The sequence below is a fragment of the Xyrauchen texanus genome, chromosome 37 (genome assembly GCF_025860055.1).
Source record: "Xyrauchen texanus isolate HMW12.3.18 chromosome 37, RBS_HiC_50CHRs, whole genome shotgun sequence".
Taxonomy (NCBI): Eukaryota; Metazoa; Chordata; class Actinopteri; order Cypriniformes; family Catostomidae; genus Xyrauchen; species Xyrauchen texanus.
In genome coordinates, this window is record NC_068312.1 from 11718964 (window position 1) to 11738073 (window position 19110).

The 19110-nt window shown below is 42.0% G+C and overlaps 1 protein-coding gene across 1 annotated transcript in view; it reads right to left on the reverse strand.

The window, feature by feature from the left end:
* The window catches only part of pdlim2 (PDZ and LIM domain 2 (mystique)), a 107462-nt gene that overhangs the window by 32052 nt on the left and 56300 nt on the right, over positions 1-19110 (reverse strand). The window lies entirely within an intron of this gene.

The following is a 19110-nucleotide window of genomic DNA, read 5'->3' on the forward strand; positions in this document are numbered from 1 at the left end:
CTAAAGTAAATGGGACTGGGTCTGTCAAGCTCGAAAATGAAAATAAAGATACAATAAGAGTAGTCAATGCACTATATTCCAAATGGTTGAAGCCATACGATAGCTTTGTGTGAGAAAGAGACTCAAATTTCAGTTGCTGGTGCCACACTAGCAGACTCAAACTTGCAGATTGTTGTTGCTGATCTTGCCCAGTTTCACTCCTCTGTCAGTGGGCCGGTCACACTAAGTATACTTGGCGCGTTCTGTGTTACTGATCGCTCCGCGCACAGTATGAATTATGTAAATTTCATCATAATCCAGTCCACCTGATTTTGACTCGCGGACGTGGTCATCATCGGTGCGCATCGTCGGCACATGCGCTGGCCATTGACTCTACAAAAAGAGTATCAAAAAGAACTTGTAGTGGGCATGCATCAAACACGTTCGTATTCGCAGTCATAAAAGTATTCTCACAAAGACAACGCGGTCGACCAGGCGCAAGGTGATCCGGAACACACAAAAACAAAGTATACCTGGGAAAAAATGGCTAGAGTGGCACCGGCTTAAGCTCTGAAATGGCCAGAGCTTAAGAAAGTGACATTGGGTCTCGCTTGTCTGATGAAGACAAAAACTGATTAAGCGTATTATTTTTTATTTGAGAGCTAAAGCAGAGAGGACAATTTTTTGTGATTTACAAAATAAATTTCAGTCTATTCCTCACACAAAGCTATCACATATCTTCAGAAGACTTTAAACATAGCACACAAGTCATTTGGACTACTTTTATGATTTATTTTTTATGATTTGATGGGACACTTTTATGGTGTTTCTTCGTCAATTTAGAGCTTGACAGACTACTTTTACATGCAAAAGAGTGGCCATTACACTATTAAACATTTCTCACATTTGTGTTCCACAAAAGAAAGTCATGTGGGTTGGGAATGACATCAGTAAATTTTTTATTCCTTTAATCGCTCTCTCTCAAGGAGTGCTCTTTGACAGAGGAAACTGATGGGAAATAGACTTGCTTTGAGGCTGGAAACAGTAACTGATAGCGTGTCTGCTGTAAGCAAAGCCTTTATTTGTGTTCTGATGCAGAGACCGCAATTGAGCGCTCCAACGAGCCACACCCCCCTTGAGTTAGTGTGCTCGAGCATGCACGAACATGTATGCACACACAAATATGGTGGATGGTGTCCCACATTCATAAGAGCAGAGCCACTCAAACCAAAATGGATTGATGGAGAGAAAGTGAGAGAAGAAAAGGAAATGAGCTTGCCAGTACTCTGCCACAGAACCAAATTAACTGAAAACAAATGAGAGACAAAGATTATAGGAGCTGAGAGGAAATTAGTGTATGTTAGGAGTTGCACCAACTAGTCTACTAGTTCTGTGAGTATACAGTAAAAATGTATTTCCTTAATCAGTAAAAATATCTAAATGTTCTTTAAGCAAGGTGCATTTACTTGAGAAGTAAAATTACATTACGTCTAGTTCAGCTATTCAAATTCTCATCAACACGATAGAAGGTTCAGTCTAGCGGACTAGATCCGCTTATACTTTTGCTTCACATTTAGACATACATTTAATCTCTGTGAGGCAGATAGACCTGTGGTGCTGGGGGAGAGGAGGAGGGTTTCATAGAGAATACACTCATAGCAAGCTGCATTGAGACTGGCTATTTGCTAACATCTGAGGCAATTTAAATACAAGACAAAGAGGGAGTATGCTAGTTGTTTGGCTAACAAATTACAAGTCAAATGACCAATCAGTTTGCAATGTGCAAGGTGACTGGTTTAACAGATTACGTCAAAACATCAGATTCTATCTGATGAAAATTCTGATTTCTTGTTTTCCATTAGAATTCAGTTTATTTTTCTTATGCCATTAGCAAATAAAAACACTTAATATATAATGTAATTTTGCTTCAAGTAAAAGCATCTTATATAAAGTAAATGTTGTTATATTATTGGAAAGAAGATTTAAAAAATACTGCATAAAGAATCAATCTATTTGCCTGTTATAATTGTGCAAAACTACTTGTCATTGCCAAATATATTTGCCATCACACCAAAGTGAAAATAAGTGAACTCTGAGCACTTCATATTGACAAAGCATGTTAGAGTTAGCATGGTTCGCTTTGAACATCTGAGGTGGTCCAAGTTCCCTCGGAGTGTTTACATAGAAGCAACAAACATCGAATCTGTTGTCTAGAGGCTGACAGCAAATTTAAGTGACTTGGGATATTACTTTTTTTATATATAGTTTGTCAATGCAAACAGCATGAATCTGGCAATGGTAATATGCACGCTTGCATTTCTCATCCACATCATCTAAGCTACGGACACACTCTCCGTTAATGCTGTGCTTGACTTACCAGCAAAAGTAAAGGTTGCAGTGTGTGGGGAGTCATTTACATGAGATAAACACTGCCCCACCGACTAGTTTTCTGGATGATTATTAGACTAGTAAAAATAAGCAGTCATGCAAGCACTTTTGTATTTATATATGCAAGTAAAAATCCATATGAGCCTCCTGTTGTTTTGATGCATTTGTGCTGGTGCACAGGTGCATGCGTAAAGCAGCTCACCACATTGCATATTTATATCTGAACCTTAAAGCCCTATTACAGGATGAGGCCTGCCGCTATGGCAACCCTTAGTAACCACAAAATGTTCGTCACACGCAACCTAGCTGGGCCATCAGGCACTAATAGCAATGGTGCGGGAGTGATCCAGTGCCAAAACCACTATAGGTTTGGCTGCACATCCATCTCCCAAGAGGAGCACGAGCAGCATGGGCATATCCTTATGGACAAATCAGACATCTTCCCCTCCCTCGGGCTTGTCCTTCTCCCTACTTTCTCCTTCTAAAGATGTGTGCAGTAAACAGGAATAATCCCAACAACAAAGCCCTCGAGCGGAATGGTAAATGGAGGGAGACTGAGAAAAGAGTTAAAAGGAGTGAGTATACTTCCTGTTCAAGCATAGTTTCAGCCTCAAGTGTCAGGCCAACAACTCACTGAACAGTTCAAATATGGTTGGGTGGCTTCTACACAACTTTCTCTCCGTCAATTGGTGCTTTTAGCGCTGCATCGCTTCTTTGCTTTATGAAACTTGTCACGGAACCCCTTCCACTTTTTCCAATAAGTTATTTGATCAGAGTTCATAAAAACTGCAATCTCTCTCTACGCACTTGTCATGAACATGCAGTCTTTGTGGAGTTTGTGCTGATGATCATATATATGAAATTATACTTCTGCACAATCTCTGAGAGACCGGTTTCAAAGTTATCCATTTTAATGACAGTAACCTAGGTAACAACTCCTCAGCTCACCCACGCAATTGTACATAAAAAAACACATCAACGTTCTTCGACCAGCTGAGTTCTCCTAGGTGAAGAATTTCTAAATGTGTACGGACAGGAGAAATATCACCAAACTAACACATTGGCAGAACATAACCATCACTGTATTTCGTCATAATTTCTTGGCAAATTAAGAGAAAACTTTTGTCCAATATCTATAAATTACCCTTTAAGAATACTGTTCCATCATTAATGGGTAATTATGCAGTACAATATGAGTAGAACTACATTAACACAATTAACTAATCAGTAAGTAATTATGAACTGATGACTGTGGTAGTTCACTATTAGCTAATCAATAATTATTCAATTGATATGCCTGAGAACTAAAAGATAACGGAGGCTATTTTTGAACATTAACTCAAAATACAGTGTCTAAAATGGTAACAATTACATTTTTCAAGTCAAAATTATACTGCATGATTGTGCCACTTCAACAGGACATATGAACAGGACTTAATCTGATACATTTATGAACACAACATGCCTCTAAATCACTGCCTGGTGAAATCTACTAGACTCATGTCTGGAATTTATTTAAAGGTCAAAAGACAAATAAGGATGTCAGCGATCTTACAAAGGAAAAGTATTTTAAAAATCTATTTTAAATGTGTGCGCAAATTATTAGACATGTAACATGAATTCATGATGGTTTCTTTTTTGTTTGTTTTTCCTTTTACATCATATTTGTAATGTAACACACTTTACAATGTGATTTAATGATTGTAAAAATTTAGAACCATTAAAAAACCTTCCCTAGCATGAATACACAAGTGTACTTAAACATGGCATGTTTTGCAATCTCTATTCTGAAGTATTTCTAAAACACTATAGTAACCCTTAAACAGGCAATGTGGACCACAAGATACATACTCTTTAGTTTCTTATAGTGGGTGAGGAACTCTTTTCTCATACCCCTTATATCATGTATCATAGTTGGGTCTGTTTTGAGTATGTGGGTCACATGACTTTTCAAATTGTCTGTGATTGTTAAGTCTGTCCTAAAAACAACATGGTGCAGGACATCCTGACTTTGTGATAATCAATTATATATTAATCTTTTCTTCAGTAAAAAATAAAACTGTTAATATTAATTGTGAACATTGGCTTAAGATGTGGAAGAAAATTAAGAAATATATTGTTCATGCTGTTATTTAGCACATTTTGAAGTGTGTGTATCCCTGAGATACGTTGCCAGATTGAGGAAAGCATAAGGGTTACTCCACAATATTGCACATACACATTTATTACAATTACACATGTCATACATGCAACCTTAAAGCTAAACTTTTAAGTTCTCTCGTTCTCTCGTTCTCTCTCTCTCTCTCTCTCTCTCGGGTTAAGTGGATTAACAATTAAGGGCAGAAGTACACAGACAGGTGGAATTAGCATCGAAGCATCATTGTTTTCCAATGAAGGCTTTTGTAGATCAGCACACTCGTCTGTAGTCACTTTAGTTTTACATTTATGCTATTTTATGCTGTAATCTAATGCTTTTAAAGCTGATTTTGAAATTACTGTTTACACTGTGCATTTAACTTGTGGAAGACCACCAGCACTCGTTTACAGCACACAGCCTGTGTAGGCAGCAACTGTGAGCACCAGCCTTTCAAAGCATTAAAACCTGCTCTAGGTTTGACAAAATATATTGTGAAGCAGTGAGCAGAGGTGAGGTAACCTTTCAGACTTGCATTTTGAAGGCCATTTTTTTTTCAAATCTAAAGACCAAAATCCACAAAACTTGGTACAGACTTTCAGACTGTTCTGACTTTGTGTGCTATGACTTTTCTATCTGATTGGACTTTTTCACGTGGCGAGTGATAACAAAATCTCATAGATTTCCATTTTTAAAAGCAATTATATTTTTATATATTATTATATTATATATCCTCACTATGCAACATTTTTCACAAGTGCCTAAAACTTTGGCACAATACTGTGAATGTGTATTATACAGTGAAGAAAACAATAGGTTACTCGCGTAACCCCAGTTCTCTGAAACATCGAGTGGAAGATCCACCTATGGGAAGAGCCTGACCTCTGCAGAAGCATCCAATTGCATGGCTAGACAGACAGAAACACGTGACCTATGCTCGGTAAGGATCCACCCCCTTACCTAAGAGCACATAACGACCTGCACACGCTGCTACTCCTCAGTAAGTATATTCGCTTCTCGTGCAGCAAGTGGGGCAAGCTTGGTGGATCTCTCCACTCTATGTTTCAGAGAACCAGGGTTACGTGAGTAACCTATTGTTCTCTTTCATCATCTCGTGTTTGAGATCCAACTATGGGAGACACTGACAGCTCCCCGATTGCACAATACACTCACAGTGAGGTCCTGCAAGCCAGTTAAGGGAACGGTCACCCCAAAGAGGCGGTGCTTGACATGTCCCATAAATCACACACATGGAAACCCTGAAGCACACAAGTGAGAACTGTGTACAGGTAGAGCATAAATAACATGTTAGTAGCACAAACATAAAAATCAGCCCAGCAGCATACAGACAACACACAGGCAGGAATGTTAATGCATGCTTGGTGACATGAATGTGCACAGCCAACCAGCCCATAACCCCTTTTTCTTACTTATATATATACACACATACATACATACATACGGCTGACATAAAGCCTCCAGCACCATAGAGAGGTCCCACTCAGGAACAGTTCTCCTAGTAACTGGGAGAGAACGGCGGGCACCCTTCATAAATCTACGGATGAGGGGGTGCTGCCCTGCTGTTGAGCTGACACACCCAAAATGACATGTGGCAATAGCTGCCAGGTAGACCTTAAATAGTGGAAAAAAGACCTGCCTTTGTTCATAAGGTCTTGTAAAAAACACAAAATATCAGAGACTGAACACTGATATGATGTTGAACTACTCCCATCGCACCACCCTTCAAACACTTGCCACATACAGTCATATAGGGACCTTGTGGAGGAGGCCCTAGAGCTTAAATTTGTCCTCTCACAGGCAAAGCACAAAAGAGCCACCCTGTCCGGGTGTGGGTGATATATCTCACCGTTCGCCAGAGACAACAGGTCTGTGAGTAGAGGGAGGGGCCACGGTTGGGCATGCAGAAGAGGAATTATCTCTGCCAGCCATGGTGCTTTGGGCCACCTGGGTGCTATCAAAATGAGGGACAGGCCCTGCTCTCTCACCCTGGCCAGTGTAGGTATTAACAGGCACAGGGGAGGAAATGCATAAAACAGCACTTTGGGCCACGGGTGGGCTAGTGCGTCCACGCCGAGGGGCGCATCCTCGTCCTTTAGCGAGAAGAACATAGGACAATGGGAGTTTACGCACAAGGCGAAGAGATCTGCGGTCGCCTGTCTGAATCTTTCCCACAACATGCCCACTATCTGGGGGGTGGAGGCGCCAGTCTCTGTAGAGCGGGTTCCCCCTCTACAGAAGGTCCGCGCCCCTGTTGAAAATGCCTGGAATTGGCATGAAGCTTGAGCGAGTGCATGCCGCCCTGGCGATTGATATGTGCCACTGCTGTGGTATTGTCGCAGCGAACGAGCACATGATGCCCCTGCAAGTGGGGCAGAAAATTATTCAGAGCTTTCCATACGGTCATGAGCACCAAATAATTTATGTGGGCATGAACCGTTCACCGTCCTGCCATCCTGAGTGGCTCCCCACCCTGTTAAGTCTGTCTGTCGTTACCACTTTTCACAACATAACAGCCCTGAAAGGGGTCCCATGTTCGTACATGTCTGTGCTCCTCCAGTTGGCGCAAGGGTTGTGCATGAGCACGTAACTGTAACAGAGCAACAGAGGTCGCACAATGGACTGAAGTGGAGGGATAAAACCCACTTCATGAATGCCCTCATTCGCAGAAGGCCCAAAGGCAAACCTGAATAGCTGATGAAATAAAACCCTGTAATCTAAGACATGCACGATATGGCACTTTCATCCCCTCCTTGAATTGTGATAGACAATTAATTAGAGAACGAACGCATTCTTGTGAAAGGCGCACGCGCATGGAGATTGAATTCAGCTCCAGACCCAGGAATATAACACTCAGGTGTAAAATTGCTCTTGTTCACATTCACTCTGAACCAGAGTGATGTGATGTGCGTGAGCACACGGCGAGTGTCTTGCACCACTTTCTCCTTGGAATTGGCTATGATTAATCAATCGTCTATGCATGTTAGGATCCTTAGACCCGTTATTCTCAGCGGCGCCAAGCCCACCTCCGCACATAGACAGAACACCCTCGGACTCAGCGAGAGACCGAAAGGGAGTACTGTGAATTTGTAGCATATGCCCTGATAGGCAAAACAAAGAAATTTCCTGTGCAGGGTGTAGATGCTGATGTGGAAAAAAGCATCTTTCAGATCGACTGATGTGAACCACTCGTTCTGCTGAATTGAGCATGCGAGTGTGCCGTGTGTTAACATTCTGAAATTGTATTTCCTCAAATGTTTAACACTCCGAGATCCATAATAGGACTGAGAGCGCCGTCCTTATTTGGAACTAGGAAATAACAGGAGTAAAACCCCTGATTGCATTGATCTAGGGGTACTACGTGAATCACCCCCTTCGCGAGGGGAGGGAGGAGATTTCTTCTTTCAGAACGTGAGCAGCGCTCTTCTCGGTGTAAGAAAAGATAATGCCGCAGAAAGGCAGGGGATTCCTGGCAAACTGGAGTCTGTACCAGTTCATTATGCCTGCCAAGCTGTTGTGTGACTCGCAAGTGACCCCACATGAGCCGGGGAAGCACATAACTGCGTTTATGCCCGATTTGCTCATTTGAAATGCAATGGCGCCATCTAGTGGACAAACTCGTGGCAACATAAGGTGTTGCAGAGAGATGTTTTCTCTCTGTAAAGGATTCATTAGATTTTTGGTGTTTTGTGAAACACTGGTGGCCTTTATTGAATGCGTGGGAGAGATGTAATGGGGCTGTGTGGTGACACTGCTCTCATACTTTTTCCACCGTAAACACTTCCAGCATGGGGAGGTTCCCCAACATGAGCTGGATGGGAACACACATTGTTCTGAACTGAACACACAGGGTGGGCACCCACTGGGGGGGGGTCTGACCCCACCGAATGAAAACCCTTTTTTTGTGAACTAGGAGGGTAGGATAAGAGGCCGTGGGGCTGGTGGCCCGAGAACGTGGACTCAAAGCCCCTTGAGGCCATGCATCAGGCCGGCCATTTACGTTTAGAGTCGGAGGGGGTATAGTTGGGGGGGTTTCTTGGCCGCACCCATGGCCAAAGACATTCTACCCCAGGGCTTAGCGGAGGGTGGATTACTCTGCTGAGGCGGTGGTTTATTGCATGGCTTTGCCTTACCAGGGTACTAGAAAGGTTGCCCCGAGGCAGGGGGGTTGGGTGGTTGCGTGGGGGGGCGCCTGCCGCGGTGCCGCTTTACTAGGAAGGCATAATTTAAGCGCTTCGACCTCCTTTTTCTTATCGTCGCAATGCTGTTGCATTAAAGCGACGGCAGGGCCAAAGAGAGCCTGGCCAGGCTCTACAGGGGCACCCGCAATGTGGGGGTCCCTTTCTGTAGTTGCTGCCATGTCGACCAGGAGTTCAGCCTGGTATGAAGAGGGAGGAGACGTTGAGGGCCCTGACAGCCAAGGCCGAGGTTTTCAAAGAGTCCTGGTGTATGGAGGCAGAAAATCGGTCAACTTTATTGGGGAGAACAGGCTTGGGGGGGGGCAAGTAGGCCACCTTTAGAGGGATTAAGGTGTCTGGCAATAGAGGGCTCGATGGCGTGGGGGGGGGTCACCCAAGCCAACGGCCGTCATATCCTTCACTTCGAGGCCCGCAAGAACGTGATTGAGGTCGAGTGGGTCCCACCAAAAATACTTCATATGCTTCATATGCTTAGCACATGCAGGGAGGACGGGGAGAAGTTGTTTTCTCAGGCCGGGAGGGGGTTCCAGGAGTTTCCCGACGTACACGTCCCTCTCTTGGTCAGTGGCACTTTAAAGGGCTGGTCATTCGATATTGAGGCGAGTGGCCGCTCGCTCACAAACCTCGATGAGGACGGACTGGGGGAGGGCCATGGGGCATTAGCCTGGGGAGTCATGGAAGACGGAATGGCCTCCTCATCCTCTGAATCCTCGAGAAGGCCCACATAGTTTTCATCACCAGAACCAGCTGGCTCATTGGCAAACGAGGGGTCCCTGAGAGAATGACCTCAGGGAACACCAATCAGTTGGAGATTTATTATGAGGGCTTGTTTAAAGGCCCGTCAATTTACACCTATATCAGACGTCTCAGGTGTGTTGTGTCATAAACATAAAATGTTTAGGTCACTGTGTCAAGTTCAATATAGTTTAATACTAATCTTTAAACACATCTTGAGATATATATACACAATCACCTAAAGGATTATTAGGAACACCTGTTCAATTTCTCATTAATGCAATTATCTAATCAACCAATCACATGGCAGTTGCTTCAATGCATTTAGGGGTGTGATCCTGGTCAAGACAATCTCCTGAACTCCAAACTGAATGTCAGAATGGGAAAGAAAGGTGATTTAAGCAATTTTGAGCGTGGCATGTTTGTTGGTGCCTGACGGGTATTTCACAATCTGCTCAGTTACTGGGATTTTCACGCACAACCATTTCTAGGGTTTACAAAGAATGGTGTGAAAAGGGAAAAACATCCAGTATGCGGCAGTCCTGTGGGCGAAAATGCCTTGTTGATGCTAGAGGTCAGAGGAGAATGGGCTGACTGATTCAAGCTGATAGAAGAGCAACTTTGCCTGAAATAACCACTCGTTACAACCGAGGTATGCAGCAAAACATTTGTGAAGCCACAACATGCACAACCTTGAGGCGGATGGGCTACAACAGCAGAAGACCCCACTGGGTACCACTCATCTCCACTACAAGTAGGAAAAAGAGGCTACAATTTGCAAGAGCTCACCAAAATTGGACAGTTGAAGACTGGAAAAATGTTGCCTGGTCTGATGAGTCTCGATTTATGTTGAGACATTCAGATGGTAGAGTCAGAATTTGGCGTAAACAGAATGAGAACATGGATCCATCATGCCTTGTTACCACTGTGCAGGCTGGTGGTGGTGGTGTAATGGTGTGGGGGATGTTTTCTTGGCACACTTTAGGCCCCTTAGTGCCAATTGGGCATCGTTTAAATGCCACGGCCTACCTGAGCATTGTTTCTGACCATGTCCATCCCTTTATGGCCACCATGTACCCATCCTCTGATGGCTACTTCCAGCAGGATAATGCACCATGTCACAAATCTCGAATCATTTCAAATTGGTTTCTTGAACATGACAATGAGTTCACTGTACTAAACTGGCCCCCACAGTCACCAGATCTCAACCCAATAGAGCATCTTTGGGATGTGGTGGAACGGGAGCTTCGTGCCCTGGATGTGCATCCCACAAATCTCCATCAACTGCAAGATGCTATCCTATCAATATGGGCCAACATTTCTAAAGAATGCTTTCAGCACCTTGTTGAATCAATGCCACGTAGAATTAAGGCAGTTCTGAAGGCGAAAGGGGGTCAAACACAGTATTAGTATGGTGTTCCTAATAATCCTTTAGGTGAGTTTATATACACATACACACACACACACACACACACACACACACACACACACACACACACACTGTATATATAAATATATATTCACAGATTTATGTTTGATTTCAGGATCAATGAACCAAAATGTCACAAAAGGAAGTTGGTCACTCTACTTATCAGTCATTTAGCTCTTTACTTTCTAAGTGGACAGTTATTGTCCAGAATAAGCTGCGAAAAGAGTCGTGCTATTGTGGCATAATTAGACTAGGGCCAAACATACCAAGTATACTTTTTCCAGGTAAAAGAAACCAACTTGATAGTGTAGTAGAAAGAAAAAATTATGTATGCTCATGTTTGCGTAAGTCTTGCACATGTACTAAAAAATGTCCATGCCATTATATGCAAGCTACTGGTCCACTCAAATATTTTTCACAGAACAGGAAGCAGATTAAAACCACTGTGTGCCGACTTTCAACAGAAACATGATCTGACTTCTTCCATCTTTACAACCTTTCTTCTGTCTCTCACTCATGTCTCTTTCCGCACTCAACACTTCTCCAATATATCACCCTCTCACAGAACGTTGGAAAAGACATAGAGAGCGAGAGACTTGGAGAACAGGAGAATGGTACAATGGCTGTGTCTGTGCCTGTACGACCGCTGAGCTGAGGAGGGGTGTGTGGAGTGGAAGTTTGGATGTAGGGAGCCAAACGGAGTGGTGTGGAATGGTGAGAGCGCAAAGTGAAAATGAGAGAGAGCAGGAGTGATGAATAACCCCTCCTCTATCCATCTCTGCCAGGCTTGGACGCACAAGGACAGGCCTGTGCCTCAGAAGGGCGAGAAAACCAACACGACACACCTCGAACGCTCTGCATCAGAGCCCCTATTGTACAAAGCACTTTTCTCAGGATACCCTACACCCCCTGAAGCAGGACTAATGGATATTCCTGCTATCTTTTCCTCTCTTGGCCTACTCTTTTGGTCTCTGGAGACTTTACCTCTACCTGCTTTCTCAATGGCTCTCCCCTCATGACTACATCACAGATGACCTTTAAAAGGAAAAAGACCCTCCTGTCCACCCACACAGGCAAAATGGGTGTATACACGAGTGTGTACATGAGTATCAGTGTGTCAGTCAGTGTTGGGGAGTAACAAATAGCGATGCTATTAACTCGTGCATGAGAGCTGCTCAGTAATTTTCTAAATAGCGCAGCTCATGTAGTAACAAGCAGTCTCCAACTAGCAATGTAGCTTGACAAAATAACAAGCAGTCTCCAACTAGCAATGTAGCTTGACAAAATTTATTTAGTCATGTACACTCACCTAAAGGATTATTAGGAACACCATACTAATACTGTGTTTGACCCCTTTCGCCTTCAGAACTGCCTTAATTCTACGTGGCATTGATTCAACAAGGTGCTGAAAGCATTCTTTAGAAATGTTGGCCCATATTGATAGGATAGCATCTTGCAGTTGATGGAGATTTGTGGGATGCACATCCAGGGCACGAAGCTCCCGTTCCACCACATCCCAAAAAATGCTCTATTGGGTTGAGATCTGGTGACTGTGGGGGCCATTTTAGTACAGTGAACTCATTGTCATGTTCAAGAAACCAATTTGAAATGATTCGAGCTTTGTGTCATGGTGCATTATCCTGCTGGAAGTAGCCATCAGAGGATGGGTACATGGTGGCCGTAAAGGGATGGACATGGTCAGAAACAATGCTCAGGTAGGCCGTGGCATTTAAACGATGCCCAATTGGCACTAAGGGGCCTAAAGTGTGCCAAGAAAACATCCCCCACACCATTACACCACCACCACCAGCCTGCACAGTGGTAACAAGGCATGATGGATCCATGTTCTCATTCGGTTTACGCCAAATTCTGACTCTACCATCTGAATGTCTCAACAGAAATCGAGACTCATCAGACCAGGCAACATTTTTCCAGTCTTCAACTGTCCAATTTTGGTGAGCTCTTGCAAATTGTAGCCTCTTTTTCCTATTTGTAGTGGAGATGAGTGGTACCCGGTGGGGTCTTCTGCTGTTGTAGCCCATCCGCCTCAAGGTTGTGCGTGTTGTGGCTTCACAAATGCTTTGCTGCATACCTCGGTTGTAACGAGTGATTATTTCAGGCAAAGTTGCTCTTCTATCAGCTTGAATCAGTTGGCCCATTCTCCTCTGACCTCTAGCATCAACAAGGCATTTCCGCCCACAGGACTGCCGCATACTGGATGTTTTTCCCTTTTCACACCATTCTTTGTAAACCCTAGAAATGGTTGTGTGTGAAAATCCCAGTAACTGAGCAGATTGTGAAATACTTCTGGCACCTGCAACAACTACTCAAAATTGCTTAAATCACCTTTCTTTCCCATTCTGACATTCAGTTTGGAGTTCAGGAGATTGTCTTGACCAGGACCACACCCCTAAATGCATTGAAGCAACTGCCATGTGATTGGTTGATTAGATAATTGCATTAATGAGAAATTGAACAGGTGATCCTAATAATCCTTTAGGTGAGTGTATTGTGCACACACAGTCTTAGCCAACAGTAATCATACAAACTTTTCTAGAATGTTCTCGCTTTCTCTCTCAAGTAGTGTTGGGAAGACCAATTCTTTGGTCATCTTTTTTTGTAGCAAAATATTTAGTCAAATAAATATTTAAAATGCCATTTACTTTGAATAATTTACAGATGCAGCTTTAGAAAGCATGCGTTTTTTTCATGTGACCCACCACGCGTAAACGCAGCGTTGGTCAAGATGGCTTCTTATAATTTAAATACATTTGTTACAAATCTCACAATTTCCACCAGTTGGTACATGGGACACTAGAAAAACACCTCTGCTCCATCAAAAACCACACAACCCGATGAGTTCTGGGATCTTGTGAGTAATTGTTCGAGCGGGTGTAAGAGAGAACGACAGAAAAATCTCTATTTTGAGAGCACATTGTGCTTTCCATTAAGCAGTTCAGCCAAACCACACACATGGAGTCAAATATACAGTTTACACACTCGCACACACTTTTTCAACAAGCACTGCCACACAATTAAAAAACAATGTGTGTTAAAGCTATTGGTCCTGTTTGGGAAGCTATCTTGAGACTATAGCTTGCAGAGCTACACGATACATTATGTTCAACAAACACATATGACTTCCATGGAACACATAATGTGGTGTCAGTAGTGAAGTTTTGTATATGAACGAACCAGTTTTTAAGAGAACGAATTGTTCTCGCTCACCTCCATACACTGACTCACGTTTCTCGTTCACTGATGTCTCTCCCTTTCGAAGCCAATGAGCTTTGGTTTGAATCGTGAGACTGCTTTGGTGGCGATCTTAGCATTCGGGTATGGGCTGATTGTTCAACCCGCTGAACGAATTTGAGCCTGCTGAATGAATACGCCCCTTCACTGAACCAGATGAGTTGGTCGTTTGAGTCTGAATGAGAGGTGTCATTCATAAACAAACTAAATGTACTCATTTACTCGTTTGTGAATGAAATGAATGAATCACCAAGTCATCTCATTGGCTAACAGAGATCTCAAAGACTCGAGTGGCATGTCGTTTGTTCAGTTCAGCATGTGACTAAATCGCACTCAGCAAGTAGAAAAAGGGGTTTTGTCACTTGTGGAGAAACTAATTTAAAAGTGTCTCGTGCGTGAGCCAATGGCATTCAAGTGCTGGCTGTGAAGTAGCATGTCATTTGTTTGACACTGATCGAAGAAACACTTTCACTGAACTAGAGATATCAGTCCATTTGAGTCTGAACGAGACTTTGTTCGTGAACAATCTAAATGTACAAGTATACTCGTTTGCGAATAAAATGAATGAAACTAATCTTTTTTGTGAACGTAGATTTTACAAACGTAGACTTGTAGAAGGCATGTCTTTTGTTTAGTTCAGCAAACTTATTCAAAAAGAAAAGGGGCCGTATGAACTATGAACAAAAGTGAGTGATGAAAAATACGATCACACGGGAAGTCTGCATGTTATTTACGAGAGTTCCGGTACCCTAGGATAGGTCATATTATGCAGACTCTCCTAGCAGAAATTTTTGATTTAGCTTCAGTTTGTTTTCCTTCCCTTGTGGAATGACCGGAAGCACATTTTGTCAGCAGGGTGAGAAACCCGGGTTCAGGTCCACGTTGTAACCAGGAAGTAATCATGTTCGCATAATCAGTGAGGAGCACGATTCAGAGATTACATTTTTTCCACTAACATTACATTTTTAGATTTGTCGTTTGGGTAGGAGGGTGCAGTTTATAAAATATGCATTTCTATTAATTGCATTACAGTCTGTACAGCTGAAAACCACTCGCTTCACAACTAGCTTTTGGCGCCCTTGGGTTGAGTTCACACATTACCATATGTCCAACAACACTTACCACTTTGGCCACTGGGGGCAGTGTTTCATATTTCACTGATTTTAGCTAAAGAAAAGTCAACCTACTGTTTCAGATTTCACTGTGAGATCAGTCTGTATACAAAGACATATGGACGATATTGAAACTGAAAATAATTTTTAGACTATTTTTTTGTTTTTTGTAAAGCTTTATAAAAAGTTTCGCTCAGCCATTAACAATATAATGAATATGCTCTGCTGTCATTTGTGAGGAAATTGTTATGATGCTTAAACACACTGCTTAAGTAGTCTTAGTAGAATTGTAGACACACAAGTTTTACTGAAGGATAATTAGACCTGTACCGGTCATGAAGGACACTGCATCAGTGCAACTGATTATTCAAAATGCAGAAGACACCCATTTTCCATCATCTACTGGTGCATAATTTGAAGAAAAGGTCAATGAACAAATCAATGAACAAATCTGAACGAATCTTTTGGTGAATGTGTAACCGGTCCTGCTTGACCCTCCCCAAGCAGGATTCGAACTGCTGTCAGCTGAGGAGGAGGGCGTGCTAGCGAGGAGGCTAAAGGTTACAGTCCTTGGCGTCAGTCGCTAGTGCACTTCAAGGCCAGGGGAGTGAGGTTTACACATACCGCACAACTATCACCCGTTAAAAAAAACTTCACTGGGATGAATCAAAACCCCCATCACTAGATGTTAGGCAGAACGACAGCCTCAATCACCATTTACTTCAATCTCCTTATGTGTTCCAGGATTGGAACGACACAAGGGTAATTATATGATAATAGAATTTTCACTTTTGGGTGATCTATCCCTTTCAGTGCTGTAGAAAACAGAACAAACCAATCTAAGTGCTCCCTGAAGAAGACAGAGAGGAAGTTGGATGAATGATTCTAGTTTGTGCATGAAAAATGAGGAGAGAGGTTGAACCAATCCTAAAATTCCTGTAGAATTATGTGAGGGAATGACTCTGACCCTCTCCAGGCACCAGAGTTCCTCTTCAATTCTAACAAACATCTCAATTATATCAAAGCCCACTGCAACAGACCATCATCACAGTGGAACATTAAACAGTCAGGATTCCTCTGGGTCTACTAGTAATGAACAAGCAGACAGATTTGTGTATGGATGCCTGTGTTTGTGTCCAGTCTGGCTGACCAGAGACATGGTAATAAATCAATCCTCTGCTACACCTCATTGGCTGCTTCCTTGTTCCTGCTTTCAGCATCATTTAATCCAGAACTTTCCCTTTTACATCTAATCCATTATTTAGCATGGCTAACGCCAGCCTTTCTTCCCTCCTCTCCAAGAAAAAACAGGAAAATATAGTTGGTAAAGACAAACTTTTAATGTTGCATTGACAGTTGTGCCTGAAAAGTAAAAAAAAAAAAGTCAATAATAAAAAGTAAAATGGTAGACGAAAGTTTAGAGGTTTTTGTGTTGTATGCTACAGCAAAACTGTGGCTCGATCAAATTGAAAAGATAATGGCTACACCAAGTCAGTACGGCCTGAAGGTCTAGGAGGAATTACTAAGAAATGTTAGAGGGGATGTCCCTCCAGCCTTCTTAAAGGGATAGTTCACCCAAAAAATGAAAATCACACAGACTTTTGACCCCAACTGTATGTATTCATTGGCAGTAGTTTCTAACATAGTCCAGTCCTTAGTGTCACTTTAGTTATTGTATTGCCTGCTTTCAGGCATCCCAAGAGCTTAATTTGGAAGCATAAAAATCTTTAAAAGGACTGACCATTTCTGACAGGGGAATTGGGATGTTATTGTGTTTAATAAGCTGTGTCATGAATGTATGTTTATTCAACATCCACAGCACTGATAATATGACTGGAATGTCTTCAGCCATCAAAAGGTCCTGCCTGTTTTTTCCTGTTCTGACATCAACCTAGATACTTCTGTTGGATTGAGCACATTTCGAAATAGGTTAACAATCTTCCAATAACTTTCCCAGAAACTTTATTTGCTCCATTTTAGCTTTTGGAGCTGGATCTGGAATTCTCTCATTAATAGCCAATTCTTCCTCTTCATTTTTTTCTTTGGCATGAGGATAGCATTATCTGGTTAGCAGAGCATCACTAATCCATGACACTTTCCACAAATAGAGTACAATTGAGGAGTGGGGGGATTTTGCAAACCTTTTTAAGTAACTAATTGTAAATACCTCAAACTAAGGCCGGGCGATTAATCAAATTTATTTTGAATTATGATTTTGGCGTCCAACGATTATGAAAACAAGATAATCGTGATAAAACCATTATTGTGCCGTATTCCATTTCACAATGAAAAACACCAGCTTTATATCTTTAAAGCATCCTCTATGTATATAAATAATAAGGAAGTGGGTTATGAAAATAAACTCAGAAACCTATATTTCTCTGTGAGGTCAACACTGCGTCTATGAGTTGCGTGAAGTGACCGGGGAAGAGACTGAATCTTCTCCCGGCTGATGAAAGTAATCCAAGGCACGTCATTTTATAATTCGCTAGCGATCTAGTAACAGCTGCGCCCTGTTTGTTTGACAATTTGATTGATTTACTAGTCTTATATAGTCTAATATATAGACTTTATTGTACATGGTAGATCTTGCTGCAATAACATGATGATAAAGTAGATCTCATTCCATAGAACTGTGAGCACCCCTGCTGTAAATGATGGTGATGGAGACTTTCCTTTATTTGACTACAATATGAAACAAAATAATTATCATATGGCAATAGCCTCCCCCCTAACCGGTGCAGTTTACATGTCAAGTTCAAGGAAATCTACTGCTCATTTCTCTTTTTTTACGTTTAATAAATGCATGATGTAAAAGTCAATGAGAAATCATATTAAATAATCAAATAATCATCTCAATATTGACCAAAATAATCATGACTGAGTTTATTTTAGAGTAAATTCTAGAGACTGTTGTGTGCGAAAATCCCACGAGATCAGCAGTTACAGAAATACACAAACCAGCCCTTCTGGCACAAACAATCATCCATGGGATTATCTAATCAGCCAATCAAGTGGCAGCAGTGCAGTGCATAATATAATGCAGATATGGGTCAGGAGCTTCAGTTAATGTTCACATCATCAATTAGAATGGAGAAAAAAATTGTATCTCCATGATTTGGACTGTGGCATGATTGTTGGTGCCAGACGGGCTGATTTGAATATTTCTGTAACTGATGATCTCCTGGGATTTCCACACACAGCAGTTTCTAGAATTTACTGAAGGTTAAGAAAAAAATTATCAGATTTTATGCCATATTTTTTACCCTATTTGTGAAAAGTGCCCTATATGTAACTGTCATACATAACGAAGAACATGTTGATAGTGTTAATGAAGTCAAGGCTAAAAAGAGCTACAAGAAATGACAAACACATTGTTTCTTCCAGACTCTCAACGATGTTCCAGATTAACCGTCTCCAGGTTGTGAATCCATGCTTGATGAGGTGACCTTTTCAAAGTTTATATACTCACCGCCCCCTATGAAAATATTGGAGACTCCAGTCTTTTATTGTGGCACTTTAGAATGTTATTTATGGATGGAAATCAATCTCATTTCCTGAGAGAACAAACTTTTGGAGTCCGAGCTCATTGTAAAGATGCATCGCGGCAAAATTGTGCCACTGAAAACCTGCTTTTCCCATGAAGTCATATACAGGCAGAGACTAAAGGGATTTATGAGCCATATTTCAGGAGTAAAACAGCAATCCTGTTCCGTGAGAGGACTCAATGTTCCATGCATTATGAACAAGAACACACATGGAAGCTCCTCAGATGCATTAGGCAGAACTAACTTCAATGTTCCACTGCAGATCCCAACAACATTGAGACTTACCAGTTTTTATCTCACCAAGTTCACTTGCTTG